This window comes from Lepisma saccharinum, chromosome 4 (genome assembly GCF_977018435.1).
Source record: "Lepisma saccharinum chromosome 4, izLepSacc3.1, whole genome shotgun sequence".
Taxonomy (NCBI): Eukaryota; Metazoa; Arthropoda; class Insecta; order Zygentoma; family Lepismatidae; genus Lepisma; species Lepisma saccharinum.
Genome location: NC_139232.1, coordinates 578,344 through 594,813, shown reverse-complemented (window position 1 = coordinate 594,813; position 16,470 = coordinate 578,344).

The following is a 16,470-nucleotide window of genomic DNA, read 5'->3' as shown; positions in this document are numbered from 1 at the left end:
ATTTTCAAATTTCAGCATTCTCTTGATTTAACAACAAAAAATCATGTAATCCATCTGACAAATTTCCAAAATGTCATTTTAATTTATACCACATCCCACCACAAAAACTACAAGTTTTAGATTGCTCTATGCTAATACAGTATGTAACATTGTTATTCGTACACATAGAATTTCCGAGGAAAAAATGTCATATCTACTAATAAATATAATCATTTCCATATGTACCTGGAAATTAATGTTAATGAAGGTTTCACCAACAAATGTCAATAAAAATGAATGTTCAAAGTGTATAAACAGAGCATATAATTTGTGTGAAAAGAGAAAAACACGCTGTTTCATGCAACATTGTTATTCGTACAGTGGGATCCATGAGTATTACCGTTCAAATTCTCCATGACTATTTTCATTAATTTTTCTCTTACAATCTTGTGTGTTTTTAAGCGATGGATTTTTATGTATGCTGGTGGAGAGGTTGTCAACAGCTTGTTTTGAGTCTTCTTATATTTCTTGAAGCTCTTAATTGATCAAATAAAGTGCATGAACAGGGCTCGAAATCGCAAGGGATAGGCGGTGTGAGCCAAGAAACAGCAAGCAAGCAAGTGCATGAACACGGTGATGGACAATTTGCACGGTAATACTCATGGATCCCACTGTACAGGCATATGTTTTCTCGCATACAGCGCCACCGCCAGGGTTGGCATGTTTAAAACACTTTGTTTTAAACGTTTAAAACATACGGCTTTGTTCTTTTACAAATGTTTTAAACCATTAAAACAATGAGTTTTAAACATATTTTTTAGTCTGTGATAATTTTCTTGTTTGGCAACCCTGTCTTTTCATTAAATCTCCGCGCTTTCCAGATTTCACCGGTTGCCCGGTGATGCACGCTTCGGCTTTCCGTATTTCACCGGGGAGCACCAAAGCTTTCACCAGGTTAAACCATGACGTCATCCTCTAGAGATGGTGCGGCTGGTGAATCAAAATGGTGTCGTCTGCACTGAAGCTTCGGGTAACTAATATCTGAATGCGTGATTTTGATCATGACGTGATTTTTTTTTCTCTTGCGATGCGATTCATTGGTTTGTATAACTGAATGAAGCGCAGATGCTTACTTTTGGTAACATAATTTTGTAATGGGAAAGATAAATTGATCTGGAGAATCTATTATGACACTGCAGGTTGTTTTCTGTTATATAAACTGTTCTGGCAGCAGGAAATATTTCACCCTCATTTTTCCAGGACGAGGATAGTAATTCTATATTTAGTTTCTTGAAATTTAGGTGAATATGAATCCTAACCTACTTCAGCAGTGGCTATGACCCCCAACTTTTGTCCCTGCAGCAGTAGCGGCTCGTGCCTAAAATAACAGGTGAAGAAGTACATTTATAGGCAATAAGAAACAAATAGTAAGTGTCAGTGGGCCCCCACAATTTAAAAGGTATTTTTGTCTTCATCCGTCCATCTGGAAAATGGTGTCTGCAATAAATTACACACTAAGTCATTTACTGGGTTCATTGTACAAACCACAGCTCAACACATGAACACAACACACGATAGGAAACGCGAAACACACACGCCGAACAAGATCTCGCGAGAACGCAACGATTTGGCACAACCACTGGATGCAATGTTTTCTGTCGACGAGAGAACTGCTGCACTTAGATGGTGACACCCGTTCAATTCCAACGCTAGGTGACGTCACCGTTGCCATGACAACCGGCTAAAGTCTTCCGCACCCTGGCGGCGTCTGATCTTGGTTTGTTTATGCTACGACGAACTCTTCACGTGCGTAGCGCCGAGCGGCGTATTATTTGAGTATTATCGTGTGCGTTCTGCTGGGAAATAGTTTAATTTAACAAGCAAATGAAAAATGTCAATATTAATTTGAAAATTAGGTGAAAATATCTTCACTTGTTGCACTTGGCCAGCCGCCACTGCTCTGCAGTAGAGGTGTGCGGGATCCCAAAAAGTCGGAACCGGTATAGGGGGGAGAAAAAAATCCCCGTCCGGATCCCGACTCCCGGAAATGACTTCCCGACTTTTCGGGATCCCAAGCAGTCGGGAAATACCGAATGGTCATTTTAAAAAGTCGTCAATTCTCGACGTTTTCTGCATTGTAAATGTCTGGAACTTACCGGAAATTGTTAGTTTTTGTACCAGCTGTGCAAAAACAAGCACTTAAGATGGAAAATACGTGTAGAATTCGAGATTTCAAAATCCTTTTGGAAATTTCGAACATATCCCGTCCCGAATGTCGGGATTTAAAAAATTTCCCGTCCCGACCCAAAAAATTCTGTCCCGCACACCCCTACCCTGCAGTATGGTAAATCTTATCTCCGAAGGGAAATAAACCCTCCTTGCCGCCACTGTACTCATAGAAATGAATATTTTTCTTTAACGACTTTAACTATAATTTACTGGGAAAAGGTTGACTCTCTTTTGTTTAAAACATGTTTAAAATATGTTTTTTAACTCATGTTTAAAACAAAAAACATTTTGTTTTGTTCTTTTTTTTTAAAAAAAACAAATTTTGCCAACCCTGGCCACCGCTATTCGGGCGATTTTGTGCAGTTTGCAACTTCGTAACAAGTTTGAACATGCAGGCGCGCTCCCCGCCAAGCGGAATGCTGACGTAGATATTGTTGTAGGCCTATCGCCTATCTATCAGCGTGTTCGAAATGGGCAAGGTGAAGGAACTTGGTTCCGATCTGAAGGATGTTATTATAAATTTGGCACTTAGAGGTTATTCTTTAAGAAAGATTGGACAAACAGTCAATAAATCACACTACACAGTTCAGTACATAGTAAACAAATTTAGAGAGGAAGGTTGAACACAGGGTGCCGAGAAAACCAAAACAGAGACGGTTGAATAAACGTGATGAACGCTTTATTTTAAAAAGAGTGTGAGAAACCCCCCGACTAAGTGTTCCTTAGTTACGACCGTTAGTAGAAAATGTTAGTGGCAAGATGATGTCCGATCAAACTGTCCGACGTGCCTTGTGGAAGCATGGATATCATGGCAGATTACCACGAAAGAGGCCGTATGTAAATGACGTGAATCGTAGGAATATACTTTCATTCGCGAAAGAGCACATCCACAAGGACCAGGAATTTTGGGATAGTGTCATATGGTCAGACGAATCCAAGATTAATATATACGGGTCAGATGGGATAAATAGGGTCTGGAGAAAATCAAAAAAAGACAATGATCACATTAACACAGTTCCAACAGTTAAACACGGTGGTGGGTCATTAATGATTTGGGGCTGTATGTCGTCCAAAGGTGTTGGTACCATCCAGTTTACTGATGGTATCATGGATGCATATGTCTAATTTGGACATATTGAAGAACAACGTAAAGCAGAGTGCCCAAAAAATGGACATGCCCAGGGTTGGCATGTTTAAAACAAAAGTGCTTAAAACACTTTGTTTTAAACGTTTAAAACACACGGCTTTGTTTTTTTTACAAATGTTTTAAACGTTTAAAACAATGTGTTTTAAACATGTTTTTTTACAAGTGTTTAAAACACATTTTGGTGGTAGATATTTTATAGTCTGTGATAATTGTTTTGTTTGGCAACCCTGTTTTTCATTGAATCTGTGTCAATTAATCCGTGCTTTACAGGTCTCACTTATCGCACAACATTTGAGCAACCTTATGTTCTGACGCCACGGAAGAAAGCTTTTTAATTTTAGGCTAAATGCCTATGTTGTTAGGTTAGGCAGGCTAGCTATGTATGCACAAGGTAGCAAAATTGTTGTGCGACAAGAAAGACCCGTGCTTTACTGTAGAAATCGAAACCTCTAAGTTCCTTGTTTCGTATCGTCCTGTAAGTTTGAGACTGGTGGAAGCTGGAAATGGAAACTAATATCTGAATACACAATGCGTGATTTTGATCATGACGTGATTTTTTTTTCTTTTGCGATACGATTCATTGGTCTGTATAACTGAATGAAGCGCAGATGCTTACTTTTGGTAACATAATTTTGTACTTTGAAAGATAAATTGATCTGGAGAATCTATTATGGCACTGCAGGTTGTTTTCTGCTATATAAACTGTTCAGGCAGCAGGAAATATTTCACCGTGATTTTTTCAGGACGAGGATAGTAATTCTATAATATTTAGTTTCTTGAAATTTAGGTGAATATAAATCCTAACCTACTTCAGTAGTGGCGGAAAAGGAGGGGCTATTACCCACAATGTCGGGATTTAAAGAATTTCCCGTCCCGACCCAAAAAATTCTGTCCCGCACACACGCCTACCCTGCAGTATGGTAAACCTTATCTCCAATGGTAAATAAACTGTCCTTGTCGCCACTCATAAAAATGAGTATTTTTTCTCTTTAACGACTTTAACTATAATTTACTGGGAAAAGGTTGTCTTTGTTTTGTTTAAAACATGTTTTTTTATACTCATGTTTAAAACTATGTTTAAAACAAAAAAAACATGTTTTAAACAAAAAAAAAGAACAGTTTGTTTTGTTCTTTTTAAAAAAGACAAATTTTGCCAACCCTGGACATGCCGCCAATCTACAGATTCCAACAAGACAATGACAGTAAGCATAAGGCGCGAGTTAACATGAATTGGCTAATATGGAATGTGCGCGAACTACTACCTATGCTACTACAAACACAAGCTCAAAGTCCAGACTTAGCTAAATCCCATTGAGCATTTATGGGCAATTTTGAAGAGGAGAGTCCATAAAGCAAGCGTCAAGTTTCAACCGTTTTTATTTTTGCGTTTGTTTACTTGCTTTCTAATTTTACTCTTGCTTTGATTGTAGTAACCTGATTCGGCTTACGAGCTCTGGGGTTTATGGCACCACACCGACCAGTCACTCGCAAGTCTTAAGTTAGCTAATTTGTGTACTGTAAAAAGATTCACACAAAAGGAAATAAACTACTAATATCTAATTTTTGTATTTGAAAATAAACCTTAAATTCCAATATTCACTACATTTTACACTATAAACAGTGGTATCAACTTTTCTTCTTATGCTGTTCTTATGCCAGAGAATGTGATGTGGGATTATAAAAGTATTTTCGCGACGCCCGGATAAAGTTTGATCAATCGCGGAGAACTCGCAACGCGACGTCCGAAGGCACTACTGCCAACCGAGGAAATCTTTCCGCACCGAGAAAGTTGATGTTACGCCTTTTCTGTTACCAACTGCACTGCTCTTGTTCTTTTTGCATCACTCACCCCATTGCAACTCTAAGGCTGTGATTGGTCTTTGCATAATTACACCATGCAATGCTAACCAATATCATTCAAGCTCTTACCCGCCTAGCTACAGCTTCTATTTCTTATGCAAAACACGCTCACTGTAATCCACCACTCTTCCTACGCACTATTCCTGTTCCTCGTAATCACCCTTTCGTCCTACGTGTGCGTTATTTTACGTGACCCAAAGTAATCGGTCACAAAGTCCAAACAAGAGTTGAAAACTGTTGTGCAACCCGAGTGGAATAAAATAAGCTCTGAAACATGTCGAAAACTGGTTAATTCTATGAAAAACAGGTGTCAAGCAGTAATTAAAGCCAAGGGATACGCATCAAAGTATTAGAACTGTCAGTCAATTTGCTCTGAATATACTTTTTTCTTTTATATTATTAAGTGTACGAATAGAAAAGTTGTACAAAAAATGGAATGTTCCTCTTTCAGTTCCATTTATTATTGTCATTGGTTATACACAATTGGGTAACATTTTATGTTCCTAATGATATTAGTTATTTAATTGTAAAGAGACAATTTCAAAAGAGTGTATTTCCTTTCAGACATTAAAGAATTTTCTTTGAAAATCCGTATGTACGAATAAGAATGTTACATACTGTATAATGTACATTAATATAATTTTACGACCTTGTTCAATTTTAGTAACCTATTTCACAAATACATTGTGGATAATTTTGTACCTTTGTATTCAGTAATGGATGTTATATTTTCCCCTTGTCGATTATTTCTGTCCAAGACAGGAAGAAATCTTTGATTATTGCGATGTAGTTAGTGAACTATAAACAAATGTGTACTTGCGTCACCAGCATTTAAGGTAATTGGAAATGTAGAACGAGAATCTGTAGACAAGTTGCTAAAGTGAAAATTTATAAGTAGAGCCCGGAAATTTGGCAAAATGCCTCTTTTTATCTACTGCATATATTGATAAAATTTTTCCGGATATACGTTTCTTATGTTGTTTCGAATGTTTTGGAAGCCTTTTCATTTTGCCTATTTTGCCTATTTGGGACCCCACTGCCTATTTTTAATTATAATGCCTTTTTCTTGCCTTTTTCAATGAAATTTGATATTTTTTTTTTAAAAAAAAATGTGTATATATATATTATTTTTCTCCCAAAAAACGTTGTTGGCATTTATTTTTCTTCCGTTTATTATGTGAATAATTTTCGCCTTATTTAAGTAATATTGAACTCACGCATGTTTCAACATTGCTGAAGGAGAAAAGTGTGAGAAAAAAGTATTTCATGCTGAGTTAGGATATTGCCTTTCGGTTAACATTTCTTGTGCATGATTGACTGCTGAAGTGGACAGGTTGATTTCGAACACAAAGAAAATATTTCTGAAATCTCCCTCTCGAACCCGAAAATTTCAGGAAGTTGCGATTGAGCTTAGTTTACCTCAGCAATCAGTCTTGACGAGATAGGGAACCTGGATATCAGCAGCTATATATTATGCTAACAACCTTCAAAAAATCAGTGAGGTGATCGATGCTCTTCCAGAAAATGAAGCGGCTTCAATTCGTGAAGTGAAAAAACTCCTGTGCTATTCAAGTTCACTTTTGCACATTATGGTGCATTGCCAGAGACAATTACAATTATAGCATCCATGAAAATCTTCGAGGAATCTATGCAGCAGATGATGGAAGTGCCAGGAGAAAAGGGGTGAGCTGTTGCGGAAAAGTGCTAACGGGTAGTGAGTGCAAATGAGGACTTGAAACAATTGAAAACAATTTGTGATATTCTAAAAGGTGAAAATGCTGTTACCAAAATGAGTCCAGCTACATTAGCTTGTTATATGTATGCTCCAATAACTTCTGTCGAAGTAGAAAGTTCATTTTCTATTATGAAAAACATTCTCTCCGACAGACGACTATCAATGAATGTTTAGAACTTAAAAAGCACCTTGTAGTTATGTGCAATCAAGACGGAGAAAATTGAAATGCTCTCCCCAACTTAGATTTTAACATTTTGCCAGAAATTATAGATAAAAGTAAGCGACTTCTAAATGTGCCTTTTTTCGGTTTATTTTGCCTTTTTTCATTTTTAGTGCCTATTTACCACATTATAAATGCCTTTTTGCCTGCCTATTTTAACGAAAATAAATGCCTGAACTTCCGGGCTCTATTTATAAGTATTGAAAGAATAACAATTCGTTTCATACACTTGCACAGTCAGTCATTGTGATTTCATGTAACCTATTTGCTTTATTTAAATTTATGCTCTGTAAAACAAGGAGACCGAAATTTTATCTCAATCTGTCCAAAATATCACAAGTACAAAGGGAAAATTTAATTATCAACTTATATGTCAGCGAATTTTACTTGGTACGATTCAATACATGTCCAGGTACAGGGTCAACGAAGTTAGTAATAAGTTGTGTTTTATACTGGGTATATTGATACACCTGTAGACTGAATTGTATTTTCTGCAAATAAGCTGTATAAAGAAACAAACTGTCGGAATACTTGTTGAGGCCAGTGTACAAGCAATTACCGACAAGTACGGTAACAAGTATCGTGTGAGTCAAAATCTAGCAAATGGGTAGACAGTCCAGCATCAACTAGGGCATTCCTACTGGAAATCCAGTTCAGTGTGATTCGGCCTTTAGAACATGTCTTATTCCTCAAAGGACCTATTGCCAGTGGCGTAGAGTAATAGTACGCCCGGCGTTCCCAGATTTAAAATTTCAAAAATGCGTAAATGCTGTAAATAAAAAGCAAAACTTGACTAATTTCATATATGTTTGACCTTCATGGTATTTTAATAGATTTTTTTCGCGTTCCGCTTGCAACGCTCCACTAACACTCCTTCTAGTATTTTTTTATGCCTTTCCTGGCCGGACACCGGGCAGGTTTGGCGTAAAGGACTCTATATTCCTTTGCAACGTCTGTCCGGTGCCTACTACACCTACACGAGTACGTCAGCGGAGGTGCAAGTCAACTAGCTTGGCAACGACCAATCAGTAGCACCAAACCCACTGCAAAGTTTTACTCATCATGCTAACTCTTCTGCCAGCGGTGTCATGAGACTTTATTTCACTCAGGGTTCGGGAAAAAGTACACTGTCTAAAGTTAGAGAAAGTTTAATGACTATAGCTGGATACACTGTAAACGTTGTAAGTTTAGCACATGCCCGCTTAGGATATTACACTCACTGGCCAATGTACTGCCACACAATGGAGGGGAGGGGGCGCGAGAATGCTGCTGCTGCTTCCCTCTGCCGTCGAAAACCATGGCTCCAACTCTCGTTAGGAATGTGCTGACCTTGTGCCGATTTCTGCAGCTGCAGGCTTTTTACAGGGAACTGTTGGCTTTTGGGGAACAAGGGGCATCTATTAAGGCCACCCTCACGATAACAGTAGTATTTTATCTGACCTGTAATTTTACCTTATGGGCGGTTGCCTACAAACCCAACGCCACACTACCCTGGCGGGGTGCCGCAGGTTGATAGGGGAGGAAACCTCTCGCAGCAAGCAGAGTGGGTCCTCTCACTCTAAAGTGTAGTTTATCTCTCTCGCCAATAAGCAGAGTGGGATATCTCTCACTCGAAAGTGGAGTGGGTTCTCTTGCCAGTGTCAGAGTTCAACCTCTCTCGCCCACGGGCGGAGGACAACTTCTCTAGGGTGCTTGGACTCTCGCAAGAGCGGAGTGCTACTTTCTCCCAGGTCAGTTTTGTAAGAGATATCTTATCGTGAGCCGACCTGAAAGCCAACTGAAGAAAATGGATAATAAACCTTTTCCTGCTCCCACAAAAATAGGCAATAATTAGGCTGGAGAATTCAATGAACTAACCGATCTCTAACTACGCACTGGTAATGATCAGGCTGGAAAGTTCATACGAACTAAACGATCACTGATCGAGTTCTTCGCCAACTGAAGAAAATCTGCTCCGCGGCTGGTTATATAGCCTCGGTTCAGGTAGCGCCGTTCACGTGAACTACGTGGAACCGTGCGAGAGCAGGCAAGGCCATCTCTACGGCAGTAGATTGAACTATAGTGGAACCAAAAGGAAAGAAACCTGCGCAGAACCTCATCGCGCTGGCGGGTGGGGAATAGGACAGGGGGAAGGAGCCTTCAGCGCGGCCAACGTCAGTGTTGCCAGACCTATTGATTTCTCGGGAGAATTCCATAATAAACTATTGCTATGGCCCCTCCAAGGGCCTGCTCAAAAACACGTTTCCTGCTCATCTTACTTGAACATGGAGGGGAGAGATAGAGTGGAACTCCACTCAGCCATGAAAAGTGCTGTTTGAACTGTGAAATTATGCCAAACGATACTCTATTGTGCTAGGACATTATTATTATTATTATTATTTTATTACTATTGCTACAGTACTATTTTTAGATGGTTGTATTGTATTCTACGAGGCGCATCCAGAAAGTAAGTTTCCCTATTTTTTTTAAAAAAAAACCAACACAGTTTCAGGAAACCATTTATTGGCAACAGGTACAGCAAAGGTTCAGCTATTTTTCAATATAGCAACCACCAGAATTGAGACACTTGTCGTATCGTGGTATCAACTTTTGGATCCCACTGTCGTAGAACTCTGCCGCCTGTGAATGGAACCAGCGTGTGACAGACGTCGTCTTCAACTCTTCGTCGTTGCCAAAACGCTCACCGGAGGACAGGAATTTCTTGAGGTGCAAGAAAACGTGAAAATCGATGGGAGCCAGATCAGGACTGTAAGGTGGATGATCAAACAACTTCCAGCCAAATTCCGTCAAAACAGCTGCTGTGCGCCGAGCCGTATGTGGACGAGCATTGTCATGGAGGAGCACAACACCTGCAGTAAGCATGCCACGCCTCTTGTTTTGAATGGCACGTCGCAATTTCCTTAGTGTTTCACAGTAATGGTCAGCGTTCACCGTTTCACCTCTGGAATGGAAGTCAATGAGCAAAATGCCCTTCCTGTCTCAAAACACGGTGCACATCACTTTCTGTACTGACAGCGTCTGTTTGAATTTCTTCTTGACCGGAGATCCACTATGCCGCCTGTAGCGATTTACTGCAATTTACATCGCAAAATCCTACAACGTCCAACTCGTTGTGTTGGAAATTGCTCCGCTCAGAATAGAGATAAAAAAAAAAACGACCTATCATTTAATTCCCTGATCTTCGCTGTAATCACGACATCTGCAGCTCGGATGTCACAGGAAGTGAAGGCAGAGTGTGTGGGCATGTGCGTGAGCACACTACAGTTGCGTCTTGGGCTTGGTATCGGCAATACATGTAATTCACGCGCCCCACTGCAAAATGTCTCTCGGGATACGTAGTTGTACTTTGTCGTCTTCAAGAAATTCGTGATGAATTGCCGAGATTTGTTGAACATTAATCAAGAGTCTTCAATGTGAAAATAGACGTAACTACGTTTGGAATATGGTGCCAATTGCAGAATTGAAGCATAGGAAGGAACGCGGCATTTGACAGTTCGTATGCAGCCAGCGATATAGAGAATGGAAAGTGAGGTATTTCGGTTTATTACCACGAGGCACGTGCACCCTAGAGTGAAGGAAGTCTTCCCTTGGTCAGAACCTATAAGCTGCGACGCATAAAACGAAGGTAGGAAAGTGAAATTGTAGTTTTGGTGAATTGGAGTGAGAGTCAAAAAATGCCGATTTTTACTCGACAAAAAACTACTCGATTTTTTGTAACGTTTGCTTCAAAGTGCTAAAAATAACTATTTTGTTAGAGGGCAAGTTCTGTTTTACGTCGTACATATCTACGTGCGATTGCTAGAGAAACGATTGGATTGAAACCTACCATTGATACCAAAGGCGTAACTTTAGTGCAGCACGAGGGAAAATTAATGGCGTGTCACGTGTTTGCGCATAACCTAGTACAGTTTGAACAAATGGACGAAAGTTTAATGTGGCGATCTAAATATGCGCACGCAAAAAAAAACTGTTTGATAATTCCCGTCCTTTAGCGTGTTCGTTATTTTACGGGAAGACTTGTAGCATTTTTTTTGAACACGTCACAAATAGTTACATTAACTAATCGCGACGACGTCATTAAACAACGCAGTTCCACCTTTCCTCACTCCCCCTTTTTTTGGGATTCCGTCAATTACTGGCGAATATGTAGAGTAGTTAAATTACTTGCGTTTTTGAATGAGCATCTAGGAGGGTAACTTGTACAAAATTGTTGTGAAATTGTCGCAATTTCTTGGTATGGTTGTTTGCAGTTTATACGCCTATGATAATGATGACTGTATTTTAAAATATTGAAATCATTGGATTTGATCATCGTCTCAGAAAATGATTGAAGCATAGATGCTGAAGTAAGATAACAATATTGTAGATTTCACAAAGTTTGGTTATTTTCCAAATATTGAACATTTCCTTTTTTTTGTTGGATAGTTGCTTAACATTTTTGAAAGTACAAATATAAGCATAGTGATGAATGTGGTACAAGAAATGGTTCAAACAAATTGTTGCTAGTCAACGTAAAAAGGGGCGTAATTTGTTGCTTGTTTGGGGTTAGGCAATATTATCTTAATGTTATGGGGGACCTTGTTAATGATTTACTTAACGAAATCTTGTAGTAATTGTAAAAAAGACTTTATTCGTTTTGTTGTGAATATTTAATTGTTGGAATAAAATGCGTCATTGAATTATTGAAAATTGTGCATCCTTTTTTTTTGACTTAATATAAACTTAATTTTCCACTTTACCACCGAGTGGTCAAAAGATACTAAAAGAACAGTAAATTAGGCATTTGTAGTTGCATGCAATTGTAGTTTTTGGTTGAGGTGAATAATTCTAGATTGCAATTAGGTTACTGTAGCGTTTAACGCATTTTGGAAGTTTCTTGTAGTACCTCTTTATTAATTTTCCAGGATAAATTCGTAAACGGCAACATTCTCATGTTTTCCCCCTCTTTTTTTCTCAAATTGAAATTAGGAATTGTGAAGTTCGTAGTCAACTTTGAGGCGCCGCGAACAACTTGGCAATAACCTCCCCCCCACAATTGGTTTTGTAAGTTCGTACCAAGGTGCTTAAAACTTTACCACGGCCTTTGAGGTAGCTTATAGGATCAAACCCAGTCACGACTTAAAAAAAAAAAAAGCACCTTGCAAACTTGAACGTTACAAAATTTCTGGTACCAGAGCTATGGTTAGAAAAAAAAAAATTGGGGACAGACAGAATTTTGAAAGTTGTCAGACATTCCTTTTATTGCTTTTGAAAGTTAAAACTTTTGGGGATTTCGCAATTGATTCGTTGCTCTTGAAATTTTGTAACGTCTTATTAATAATTTCATCCTTCCTTTCCCTTGACACCTTGCTTGTGTTAGACACCTTTTTGTTTATGAAGTTTCAACTACTTTTGATTTGTGTTATCTTTAGTTCTCCGCTTTATCAAGTACTATATTCTTTGGCTGAATATAAATATCATTGTACCCCTTTGAATTCTACCCTTTTGGATTTCACCATGTCTCTTTCAACCAATCCACAGCAGTCCCTTTTTAATTAAATTCCTTCAACACATTATGTTACGATTCCTCCTACTCCATTTATTAATCCACCTCCCATTAATAACTTCAATGAATTGGTATTACCTCCAAATGAAAGTTTTCTTACAAACCAGATTCGTTATAACACTGCAATGGATTTATTACAGCATTTACCTTTTACTGATGGCTCAAATCCTGAATTACTTTTCCAGTTTATGCTTATTCTACACAGAACCCTTAATTACAGCTTTTGGATATTGAATCCTTACTTTTTATTGCCTTTGCTAAAACTTTGGGACCATTTAAAGAAATCTGGTACGAGGCCTTATTGGAAAAATTTCCGTGGCCTATGTTTCTTCGAGATGTTTGGCATAGGTTGGTTCCTCCTAATTCGGTAAAGTGTGTTAATAGAAAAATATTTGTTACGTTGTCAACACCCAAATGAATTTCTTTCTTCTTATCTGCGTAACGTTTACGAAGCCTTTCATATTTTACCGATTGATTGGTCGGAGGACAGTTTATTATATTCTATTACCATGGGCCTACAATCTTCTACTCGCCTTCATTTAGTCGGGTATCAGCGTCCCAGATCAGTCCAGGAGTTTATGCAGATGGCGAGAGAAATTTGGTCGATGGAACTACGTTCCTATGGTGAGTTACATTCAACAGCAGCAATGACAGGCCTTGCCTTACACCTTCAGATATACCACTTACGAAATCTTTGGATGTACAGTCATCGTCTTCCTTTTCTTCTGGTTTGAATGACACCCTTCAATCGCCTCTAGCTTTGTCCTCTTCTCTACCAGAAATAGCATCACTTCCTCAAACAATTCAGGTTCCGATATTATCCATTTGGATCATCCGTTTCATATAAATGAAAAGTCGGTGCCGGTGATACAAGCTCTGATAAATTCTACTCCTTCCCGTGTACTTCTCGATTCGGGTAGTTCTGTTTCTTTAATTGCTAGTGGCTTTTTATCCACTCTTCAGGTTCATCCCACTATACTACAAGATGTAACAAAAACGCTTCATACTATGGATAGTAAACCTTTAAACTTGACTTCTCGTGTTTGTCTTTCTGTCAAAACAAATACCTTATCTTGGAAATGGTATTTTTGGATTTCGGATGCTCTTCCGTTTCCACTTATTATGGGCGCTGATTTTTTATCGCATTCGCATGCTAGTATTTCTTTTGCAAACTCGACTCTTACATTTCCCTTTTTTCAGGAACCCATTTCCTTTACCGGGAAACATCAAGTAAAGGAGGTTATAAATATTCCAAATTTATCTCCTTTGGAGTCGTCTTTTGTTAATGCTCCTGAAACCGTTCACTCACTGTTAAAGGAGTTTCAGGATGTGGTTACAGAACGTGTTGGTGAATGCAAATTAGACCCAGTTTCCATCCCTATTATAACTGATGTACCATTCCGTACAAAACCTTTTCAGTTGAATCCTGCGCAAACAGTCATCTTACGTGCACAAATTGAAGATCTTTTATCACAAAACATTATTGAAGAATGTTCAAGTGCTTATGCATCGCCATATTTCCTGGTGGATAAGAAGGATGGTGGACATCGTCTAGTTTGCTCTTATAAGCAATTAAATCGTTTAATAGCTTATGACAATTTTCCCCAGCCTAAGATTGAGCTAATTTTTCAGCACTTACAATCAGCAAGGGTATTTTCATGTCTAGACTTATGTAAAAGTTTTCATCAAATTCGTTTGGACGAACCAAGCAAAAAATTAACACCTTTTTTTACCACCTTCGGACAATACCGTTACACTAGAGTTCCCTTTGGAATAAATTTGGGCACACAGCTGTTAACACGTGCTTTAGATAAGATTTTGGGCAAATTCAAAAATAAGTTCTTAATAAATTATGCTGATGATTTGCTTATTTATAGCCCTGATGAAAATACTCACCTTCAGCATCTTCAATTAGTATTACAAGCCTTACGTGAAGCGGGTCTAACGGTGAATCCGTCCAAATCCAAATGGTTGCAGAGGGAAGTTAAATATCTCGGGTATATTCTGCGTGAGGGCCAGCTTATTTTGGACCCTGCACGTATTTCCGCGATTCAAGACCTTCCCCCCTTTAAGAACTTGAAAGCTCTTCAACGTATCCTTGGACTATTGGCGTATTATGCTAAGTTTATACCTTCATACGCAGACATTACTAGTTTTTTGACCGACAAAAAGAAAAAGGGGGTCACCTTTGTTTGGACACATGACGATCATATTCAATTTGACAAACTTAAACGGGTGTTCCTGGAACATACTGTGTTGGCATTGCCAGACTTCTCTCGTGAGTTTGTCTTACAGCGTGATGCTTCTAGTTTGGCACTTGGGGCTACCCTCAATCAACGAGAGCCTGATGGTTCCTTCAGAAATTTTGTAACGTTCAAGTTTGCAAGGTGCTTTTTTTTTAAGTCGTGACTGGGTTTGATCCTATAAGCTACCTCAAAGGCCGTGGTAAAGTTTTAAGCACCTTGGTACGAACTTACAAAACCAATTGTGGGGGGGAGGTTATTGCCAAGTTGTTCGCGGCGCCTCAAAGTTGACTACGAACTTCACAATTCCTAATTTCAATTTGAGAAAAAAAGAGGGGGAAAACATGAGAATGTTGCCGTTTACGAATTTATCCTGGAAAATTAATAAAGAGGTACTACAAGAAACTTCCAAAATGCGTTAAACGCTACAGTAACCTAATTGCAATCTAGAATTATTTACCTCCACCAAAAACTACAATTGCATGCAACTACAAATGCCTAATTTACTGTTCTTTTAGTATCTTTTGACCACTCGGTGGTAAAGTGGAAAATTAAGTTTTTATTAAGTCAAAAAAAAGGATGCACAATTTTCAATAATTCAATGACGCATTTTATTCCAACAATTAAATATTCACAACAAAACGAATAAAGTCTTTTTTACAATTACTACAAGATTTCGTTAAGTAAATCATTAACAAGGTCCCCCATAACATTAAGATAATATTGCCTAACCCCAAACAAGCAACAAATTACGCCCCTTTTTACGTTGACTAGCAACAATTTGTTTGAACCATTTCTTGTACCACATTCATCACTATGCTTATATTTGTACTTTCAAAAATGTTAAGCAACTATCCAACAAAAAAAGGAAATGTTCAAAATTGGGAAAATAACCAAACTTTGTGAAATCTACAATATTGTTATCTTACTTCAGCATCTATGCTTCAATCATTTCTGAGATGATGATCAAGTCCAATGATTTCAATATTTTAAAATACAGTCATCATTATCATAGGCGTATAAACTGCAAACAACCATACCAAGAAATTGCGACAATTTCACAACAATTTTGTACAAGTTACCCTCCTAGATGCTCATTCAAAAACGCAAGTAATTTAACTACTCTACATATTCGCCAGTAATTGACGGAATCCCAAAAAAAAGGGGGTAGTGAGGAAAGGTGGAACTGCGTTGTTTAATGACGTCGTCGCGATTAGTTAATGTAACTATTTGTGACGTGTTCAAAAAAAAATGCTACAAGTCTTCCCGTAAAATAACGAACACGCTAAAGGACGGGAATTATCAAACAGTTCTTTTTTGCGTGCGCATATTAAGATCGCCACATTAAACTTTCGTCCATTTGTTCAAACTGTACTAGGTTATGCGCAAACACGTGACACACCATTAATTTTCCCTCGTGCTGCACTAAAGTTACGCCTTTGGTATCAATGGTAGGTTTCAATCCAATCGTTTCTCTAGCAATCGCACGTACAGATATGTACGACGTAAAAC